The sequence below is a fragment of the Apaloderma vittatum genome, unplaced genomic scaffold, assembly GCF_000703405.1.
Source record: "Apaloderma vittatum isolate BGI_N311 unplaced genomic scaffold, ASM70340v1 scaffold3138, whole genome shotgun sequence".
Lineage (NCBI taxonomy): Eukaryota > Metazoa > Chordata > Aves > Trogoniformes > Trogonidae > Apaloderma > Apaloderma vittatum.
Window position 1 is genome coordinate 69,297 of NW_009732259.1, and position 9,751 is coordinate 79,047.

Sequence of the window (9,751 nt, forward strand, 5' to 3'; positions counted from 1 at the left end):
CATCCCCTCCCCCTGTGCCGTTCAGCTCTGGATGCAAATATTGCTGCGAGTTTATCAATCTGCGGCTTGTTTCACGCAGTTTGCAATGCTAATGAGTAAACCAATTTTGACATATTATGTAAGCCAGTTTCTGAAACAGAGATTCTTGGCAGGCCAAATGTAAACACAGACACCCTCTTGCATCCAATTTAAATGAGCATGTTGCTGAAAGCACTAAGGGCTTGATTCTGTTGACTTATTCCTGATTTACTCCAGTGAAAAAAAGAAGGAGAAAAAAAAAAGGAAAAAAACCTTACCGAACAAAAAACTCCACCCTTCGATTCAATTACTAGTGCAGCAGCAATTTGCAAAATGGATCTAATTTTATAACAAGGAAATGTGCTGGAATCAGCTAATGCAGGGCGGTGACTCAGGCACTGTACGAACATCAGCACAGCACATGAGCGGGAGCACACATGCCATTTCGGATGGAGCTAATGGGGGAGATGACAGCTCTCTTTCCTCTCCCTCATCTTCTCAAGCCAAATTTAGGTCCAGGTAAGCGTCCCATGGGTTGGGCCAGCCCCAGAGGGTCACTCCTTGCAGTCTCCCCCTCTTCCACTACGGCTTTGCAGAAGGACATTGCCTACCTGGGTAGCAGGCAAAGCCCAACAGCAGCACCCGGTGTTTCGAGCCACTTGCTGCTCCTGCTGCGGTTACACTGGGGGTGGTGGGAAGCCAGGGCATGAAGGAATATTCTCTCAGCAGGCACTGAAGGTCCACACCACAGCAGTGCGAGGCTGGGTACAAATACCCTGCGAACTGCTCACTCTCTCGTCCAACTGGCCCCATCATAAAGGCAGCTGGACACTCTCATTAATGGATTATATCCAGTTTTACAGGCTGATCTCAGCACCAGAATGATGTGCAGGAAGGCATGTGCATTGGACAGTAGACTGCAAGGACCAGCAGCATGTCACAGGGATGAGCTGAAGGTCACAAGCTCAGACTTAGGGGTAGGAGAAAGGAAGAGGGATGAATTGTTAAAAGCCGCTGGGAAAAAAAAAGGCTCTACCAGAGAGATGAACAGGGTTTTATTAAAGTGAGGAATGGCTGGAATCAAGTCTTTCATTTGCACTTTTCCCAGTACCATCTGGAGCATTTGCATCTGCCAAAAGCACAGTGTAGCTCTGTCGACAAGTGGAAGCAAACGGGGGAGCGGCATACCTGGAGGAAGCCTTTGCCCTGCTAACAGCTATGGGCATCTCCACAGTGTTTTAAAACTAACACATGAGTGTGAAGCTGAACTGTGATGTTCCTGCCATGGCAGAGGAAAAGAAATATAATAAAGAGACATATTCTGCTCTGAGGTTGGGCGTGCTACTGCAGAGCATATTTAGTGCATGCATCAGAGATCCCACCAGGCACTGGAGCTGCAAAACTCAACCTCGCACGAAATCCATATCGCAGCATCAGGATCAGGATATCACTTATCATACCTGGCTCTTTTTACTCTATAAAATAAAGGACAGCAAAAGGAAGAACACTTCTAGCCTCCAAGCAAACTTCCCATCCTGAGCTTTCAATGATGAGAGCAAACCTGGGAGGCTCTTTCCTTTGTGCTGTGCAGCACTTTCAAGCTATGATCATAAGCAGCCCAAATGCCACACATTTGCTGGCTCATCAAGTTTTACCCTGTAAGTTTGGAAAAACACAGTTGCTACAGTAATTCAAGTTTTTACGGCATAAGAGAAAACTCACTGCTGTCTAGACAAAAAAAAAGAAAAGGACAGTGCCTGAAAGGAAGGCAGCTGACAAGAAAGCATCACTTGGGATGTAAACAACGGGGAGATGAGGTGCCTGTACAGCCCCAGCCCAGCGGCACACATTGTAGCACCACGGGGCTGCAGAGGAGCAGTGAAGACTGGGAAGAGAAGACGTGCCACAGACCTGAGGGACCGCACAAGTCCTTCCCTGAACTTATACAAGTCCAACTCTTGGCCAGGCAGCAAATACCCACCATCACTCACGCTGCCATCCCAGCATGGAGCCCAAGGTGGGAGTGAGGCACCAAACCAGATCTCCACATTGACTCCCATCCCATCCCATCCCATCCGGGAAGCAAGGACTGATGCTCCAACAGCACCTTACTCCTTCCCAGCAGTTTATCTACCCATGGTGCATTACAGTAGCAGGCAGGCAAAAAGTGTGCTTAATTTCTAACATCTTGTTTTTACTCTGATTTTGGATGATTTGGAATAACTTCTGTGGTTAGAAGTTCAGTTGTTATTCAGGATGAGTCAGTTTGGAAAACCCTCACTGTCCATCCAAGCACCCCCTAGATTTCTGATGCTCAGAATGTTCTTGCCACCCCCTCTTAGTGCTTTCTGCATTTTTCAATATTAAGTCCTGTTTCTGCAAGTCTTAAAATACCAGACACAAAAAGATATAAAATAATAATCCGAAGACCGAACGGGTACCGACTGGATGATGAAAACAGCATGGAATAAAAGAGAATCAGATTAATTTCTACTGTAATTTTTATAGCTATTTAACAGGAAGAATGAAAAAATTTAATTACTGTCAACTCTAAGTTTTCAGCTACCCAGCCAGGAGAGCACTGTTATTAAACTACTGTATAATTGCCTCTTTTGCTCTGCCTCCTACAGAAGTTGTGTTATTTCACTCATAGTTAAACTCATAATATTGGCTTCATAACTAATCCTGTCAATCGAAATCCCTGAGGGTTGGTGCAAGGATAAAAATAGCAAGGAGTTGTTTCTTCCCTCAGCTTTTTTCAAAGCCCATTTCTGCAAGTACCGGGGCTGCACCCTCCACCAACACGTGAACGCTGCTCCTCCGGCTCGAGTAAAGCGTGGAGGAGATGGATGGGACGGGTCCTTCCAGCTGCTAATTTGGTCCTGCTACACCATGGGTCTGTCCCGGACAAAATAAATGTCATCAGTCTCTGCCTCCTGACACAAGCAGCTCAAGTAAGATACTTGACTGAGCCCCACCTCCAAGCCCAGATGGGGTTGCCTACCCTGGGACTTCGTGCCAGCACTGAAGTTCATCTGACATTTGCAAAGTCTGTGGATGCATGAAAAGCACGGCTTTCTTCCTTCTCCAAACACCAAGCACTGGGATGGTATCTCACACACAAAATCACACCAAGACACCCAACTACATGATCAAAGACCAAAGACATCCACTGAGATATCTGTTGGGACTCAACCTTAGAGGAGTTTTTTTCCAGACTAAATGATTCCATGAGATGAGCACAAGTTGTCTTGTGCACTTGCTCAGGAGACTGCATAAAGCACCAGATTTTTACCCACTCAAGTTTTGTAAGCTCTGTTTGAATCCCTACTTGCTCCCTGTGCGTTGGACTGATGTTCCTTGCTAACTCCCAGCGTGGTCCTTGCCTGGAAAAGGCAGTGGATTCGCTGCGGAAGACCCAGTCAGGGTCTCTTGCCAGAGCTGCGTGTGGCACCACGTCCTCCCTGCCCGGTGGGATGCTCCTCTTGCCCAGGACACAGCATGCATGGTGTGGCCAAACCCAGTGCACCACTCGGGTTTGGGATTAGGTGATAGGACTGGAAGAGGTGAGCAAAGATGGATTTGGCCTCGCACTCAGACCTACCTCTCTGGAGACAACAACCCTGTGCTGGGGTTGCTCTCTGGTGGGCACGCACAGAAACTGCTGAGATGGAGAGGAACAGATGGGAAACAACATGTTTCCCAAAGTGGTGTCCCAGAGGGAGTGCTCAGGGTTGCCCATGCTGGGAGGGAAACGCTGCCAGGGCTCTGCGTGCACCTGGAACAGCTCTGGAGGCATCCACCCAGCTCAGCCACTGCTTGTTGTGCCATGACAGACGCACACAGTTTGACAGCACAAAGCTCACCAGCACACTCGCTGCACCACCAGGTCCATGGGAGAGTGCCTCAGTCAAGGTGGTTTTCCTCCTGGAGGAGCCACCACTCTGCCTACTGCAGCCACTGGCAGGCAGTACTGCACAGAGCTGTGGTACTGAAACCTTACCTCCCGGTCTGCAGCTGGAGCCATCCTCTGAATGGACAGCAGCAAAGCCTGCCAAGCCAGGAGTGAGAAAAGCAGAGAAGCAGTTTAAAAATCTATGCAAAAAAAAAAAAAAAAGTGCTCACTCTCTCCCTCACCCCACAGCAAGAAAGGACCAGCCCCTGAAAACGCTTTGCAGGCACATGGAAACCACTGCTTCCCACACAAACCTGAGACAGCCAGCACTCAAGAGGGATCCCGGGTTCAAAAAACCCTCCGTGTGCACTGTGAGAGCACGAGTGTGCTCAGTGCGACCCTCTGTGGGAACACAGCCCCTCTCTGAGCAGTGTTACGCCTTCCTCCCTCCATCACTTTATTCACTTCACTGTTTGAAACAAGAGGACAGAAAATAGTTCGTGTCACTGCCAGGGTTGCCAAACAGCACCGCAGCGCTCGCCGGCAAACTAGGAGAGCCCCGGTGTGGGCAGGTGCTGAGCCCCGTCTGGCTCCCAGGAGGTGATCCTCACAGCTTGCAGAGAGTGAGACCACAAGAGGACAGCCCGCGGGGCTGCCCTGCCTGACTCAGCTCTCAGCAGACCCTCAGATTTAAAGCAAATGAGCCTTGAAGCAGCGCTCATTTTCTCACCCACACTGTTTCTGCAAAAGAACCTGCAGGCTGGTGGATCTCCTCACCCAGAGAGCTGCAGAGAAACTGCATTATAGCCAAAGTTACCCATGGCAATGGCTCTGTCACGGCACTGTCAGCCCCTGGCCAGTGAGCAGAGCCCACGGCCTCCACATCTGTGCCAGACATAGGAGGGATGACCGAGGGAAGAACCAATGTATCAGGGTTGAAGCAAACCCATTAACATCACTGAGAACTATCCCTGTGTCCAAGTACAGGATGAGAGGAGAAGAGTACGGGGCAAACAAGGAAAAGTGAAGCTGACAGACTCGGGACCACCAAGAACTCCTACAGGAACAAGCGTTGCTGATGGCACAGCATGCAGAGAAGCTCAGAGCACCAGAACAGATAGGGTGGCATCAGCCAGCCCGACTCCCCTGGAGGTGACAGCACATACCCCTTCTCTGGATGCTCAGCCAGGTCCTCAACGAGAGCATGGCAAAGCAATCACTCTTATAAACATAGCCCTTAATAGCTAGCTGAACATCCGTTAAGACCGAATCTTCAAAGTCTCAAACATTGCTGGGGGTTCCTGATCTTCCTCCATCTCCTCCAGAATCTGCTGCCAATGATGTGTCCATTTAGACTTATCAACTCTTCATCCTGGCTGTCCTGTGTTCTTCTCGATGAGGCACAAAGTGTTTCAGCAGCTTCCCATCAACCAGCAGCAAATCCTTCAGGAGGTATCTGGAAGAGGAGAGCACAGGCTGTGTAAGCACTGGGTAAACCACAGCGAGTCCAGCTTTTAAATTTGCACATTGGTCTGAGTATGTAAGAAAATGTGTGAAGGGTCTCCCTATTCCTCAAATTTAAGTACTATAGACAGAAGGGTGAAAAGGTATTTCAGCTGACTGTTTGCCTAGAGAAAAAAAGTAAAAAAAACATCCAAGCAGCAGGAGGATTTTACATACAAAAGCAAAGCATTCATCTTGACATCTACTTTTCATTTAACATAGTTGAATCAAAGAGGCCATCAGCTTTCCTAGATGGAAGTAACAGCAAGGGCTGCTGTTTGTAGTTGAGAGGGGAGCCTTTCTTCTGGCAAATTTTGTGCCCCAGGATGCATCCAATCCACCAAAAGTTTTCAGCTAGCTGTTAGCTCAAGGCTTGTTCCTGAATTTGGGGCACCCTACTGCTCCAGAAATCTATCCCCCACTGCTCCAGCTCCCTCAGGTCTGCAATCCTTCCCCCGCCACATGACTCCGCACATTATGGGAGCAAGACACAGCTTCTTCTGATGAGCCTACACCATGTGACAAACATGTCCATGTGCCTGGGTGCAAGGGACAGGAGGTGACCACAAACATGCATCTCATGCTGCAGGACACTTGCCCTTGGGCCCTGTGATGAACAACCTTCTAGTCACACCCGAAGGAGTAGGTGTGACAAGAGGGGACCACTCAAGAATCTCCACATGGAGGAAGAAGCTAGAATAAAGTAAGGGGATGGCCATTTGGTGAAAGATTAAACCTCGGCATCTGAAGCCCAGGTAGACAGTGCAGTGCAAGACTAAGAAGGTAGCTGTGCCACCATGATGGATACCTGTTTTGTTCTGAGGCAAGCTGACCACTGAATGTCATGTTGGTATCTTGTATGGTCCCAATGCTCAGAAAAATCAGTCATGGCCTTAATACTATGTAACATCATTGATGTAAAATAGGGAACCTTACCTGAATCATCATCATGAGAGGCCTTCCAACCACCAGCTTCAGGAAGGTCAGGTGGAGAGGTACTGTGTTTCCCCTGCGAACGAAGGGGAATGGTGCACCTTCACTGACATGGTTATCAAGCTGGGACAGGCTGCCCAGGGAAGCAGTTGAGTCACCATCCCTGGAGGTATTTAAAAGATGTGCAGACACGGTGCTTAGGGACATGGTTTAGGAGTGCACTTGGCTGGATTAGGTTAATGGTTGGACTTGATGATCTTAAGGGCATTTTCCAACCTAAAGGAGTCTACAATTCAATGTTTTAAGTTTCATGTTAGGCAGCTGCACAAGCGCTTTAGGTGGACCTTCCCTGTGGATTGCAGAAGACTATCCATGCCCAATTGTCAGAGTTTACATGCAAATTAGCTCATTGTCCTTGGGCTTTTGTACATTTTTGTATGTATAAGATTCAATTGCTCATTATCATTTCTTGAAGGAGGAAACCCCAGGAGCACTTAGTGGGTTTGCATGAAAGACAACACTCCTGCAGCAGGCATGCAAGTGCTCACCTATCGGGTCTGAACCAGTCATTTCCAGTAAATTACTGCACAAAAGTCAGAATGTCCAGCACATGCCTGTTGGGAATTTATGCAGATTTATTCCACAAATAATCTTGACAAATAATGCTAAGAGTGAATTTGAGCTGAGACTGTCTGAGATCGAAGGTGTTAGGTTATCAGACACAGTGGGTGGCATGTTAATGAGTTCACTTCTTAACTAGTGGGTATGAGTGAGAGGTTTCGTCTACAACTGAAAGAAAACACTGAAAGAAAAATTGAATTTAGAGCACAACAGCTATTCCTGAATAGATTTGCATGTGGGCACTCGTTCTACCACAATGCCCACATAAATATGCATGGAGCAACTGTTTCAGAGTAGCCTTGTTTATGGACAAGGCTGTAACATTGATTTTCTGGTCTAAATATGAAAATTGACAGTCTGCAAATAATATAAAGTAATAGTATCTTACAAAATTACTGTTTCCATGAATTTTACTGGAATTATTGTTGTTTATCTGTATAAGGCGAGGAGGGAAGCATCAGACAGGACTGAAAGCCAGCAAAATAAATTCAAAAGTTATTTTCAAGAGGACTGCTTGTCTCACAGTTGATAAAATGAACCAGGAGATGGAGGAAGAGGTGTAAGTCCCCTCTTTGCCATGGTCTATTTTTTCTATACAGAAAAGGAGGATGTATTTCCTGCACCAGACACAAAGCATTTTCTCTTACTTCAGTTGACACTCATTCTTCCTGAGCAGTTACATCAAACCACTTGCAGTGCTTTGAATCCTACTGTAGTTTTTACTGTAGTTTTCCTTGGTTTTTTCCTCCTAAAAAATAAACAAAAATACCATTCCTCTTCCTTACAGTGATTAGAAATGTCACTTACATTACTCTCTGGATGGGAATTGAGCTATTCCCAACAGCCACTCAAAAAAATACATAATCACCATAACTACTGGTGGCATCTAATTAACATTCAACTTCCTCCCTACAGCAAATACAGCTGGACATCCCATTTATTTCAACCTAAACCCAGGGCTCTCCTAATTATTTTCGGTCACACTAAGAGGCCCACCTGTGCCTGTCCTCACCGACAGCTCCGTCTGTCCCTGCGGTGCGGGGCCAGAGCGAGCTCCGCAAGCACCTCCGAGCTTCAACAGGGAAGAGGGCACAAATAACCAAGCCTATAAACCACACGTGCCTCTTGTTCCTGAGGATGCCGGGGGGCTGTTTGCCTTTTCCCACATCCGTCGTCCACTCTGACCTCAGTCTGACAGCTGCCAAAATCTACTCCCACCGGCCAGGAGGCAATGAGGTCAGGGTGGGCACGCTGGTGGCCCCAAACCCTGGTGTTTCCCAGTGCTGGTCTCCAGGCTGGGGCAAACCCTCTGCCGTCACCTTCATTCTCCTTCCCTGGTTGTCCTGTAGCAGCTACAGGGCCAAAACTGCTCAACCCAATCATTATGCTAAAAATAAAGACAGACAGGAATTAGACAGGTAAAGCAGTCTGGTTTGATGAACTGCCCTGTATCAGGCGCTCATTCTGCATAAACTGAAATACATATAAATCCACGATACCTTGCTCGTTTCAGTCTACTCCCAGTTCTTTTCTGTAGCTCTTTCTACACCCATCCACTAATCAGGCAACTTTTAATTCTCTTTTTCTTCTCCAGATACACATCATCTCTCTTGGTAGAAAAAGCAATGCCTGCTGCTGCCACCTAGATGAGCTTCAACTCATTAGCTCTCTGTTTTTTTCCAAAACTCAGCTGAAAACTTATTTTCCCTTTTGCTCACACCTCTCCAATTTCCTCTCTCTTTGCTATTATCTCTCTACTTACATTATTTCAGCCTGTAATAACTGTAGTGCTCGCAGGAATGATGCTCTGCAAAATTACTTTGTATTTGCATTTACATTTGAACTTCCAACATTACACGGACTAGATATATAAAGGGTGATGAGAAGGGAACTGGCAGTGATCTGCTCCAGCAGAGAAGGAGTTGTTATAGATGGCCCAAGTTTCAAGGAGGAAAAAGTAAATAAAATTAAAAATCAATCAGTGTGTGCACATTGGTTGGCTATTTATTCAATAGTCAAGCAGTTATGGTTTTGATGCCAACGTGAGAACTGCAAGCTCCAGTTACGCTCAAAAACCCACTGTCTTTAAACCCTGCATGAATTTCCCCCTCCTCCCCATTACCACCTGCTGAGCAGTAAATGCTTCCAAATTGAATCGCCTAGCTCTCCCCAAATTTTCAGCTCCGCAAAAGATAATTTCATCTCGGGAGCCGACTTACGAAGCATTTTAGACAAGGCTATAAACAGATGATAAACTTTATGAAAATGCTCTTGTCAGGGCAAATCAAGCTAAGATGGAGCTGAGAATTGAAGTCTTGGTGTTCCATAAATCAAAGAGCTGCCTACGTATTTCCTGGCTGTCCAGGAGCACTTGTGTTTGAAGGACTAATTGCAAACCAATGTATTTTTCCAGAAAAGAACTTTACAGCGATGTCACAAAGATGCGATCCTCCAGTCAGCAAAACATTGCTAAGGCTGCCCAGGTGAACCACTTGCATCTCATTTACCTTCCCAAAATAGCCTGAACATGCAGACACGGGAATTTTGGGGCCGCTCACTCCCCGCATTGCCCTGCCCCATGTCCCACCCAGTGGTTCCTGACACCAGCTGGGCTCAAACCTGCCGCTGCACATCGGTTCTCCTGGGAAAGGCACCCAAGAACATCAGCAAGGAAAGAGCCCTTCCAAACCCGAGCTCCACCACTAGCCGGGTAGAGGGGAGGGGTAAAGGTGTCCGGCAGAGCGCGGTTGCCTTGCAGCTCCACCACCACCACCAGGACTT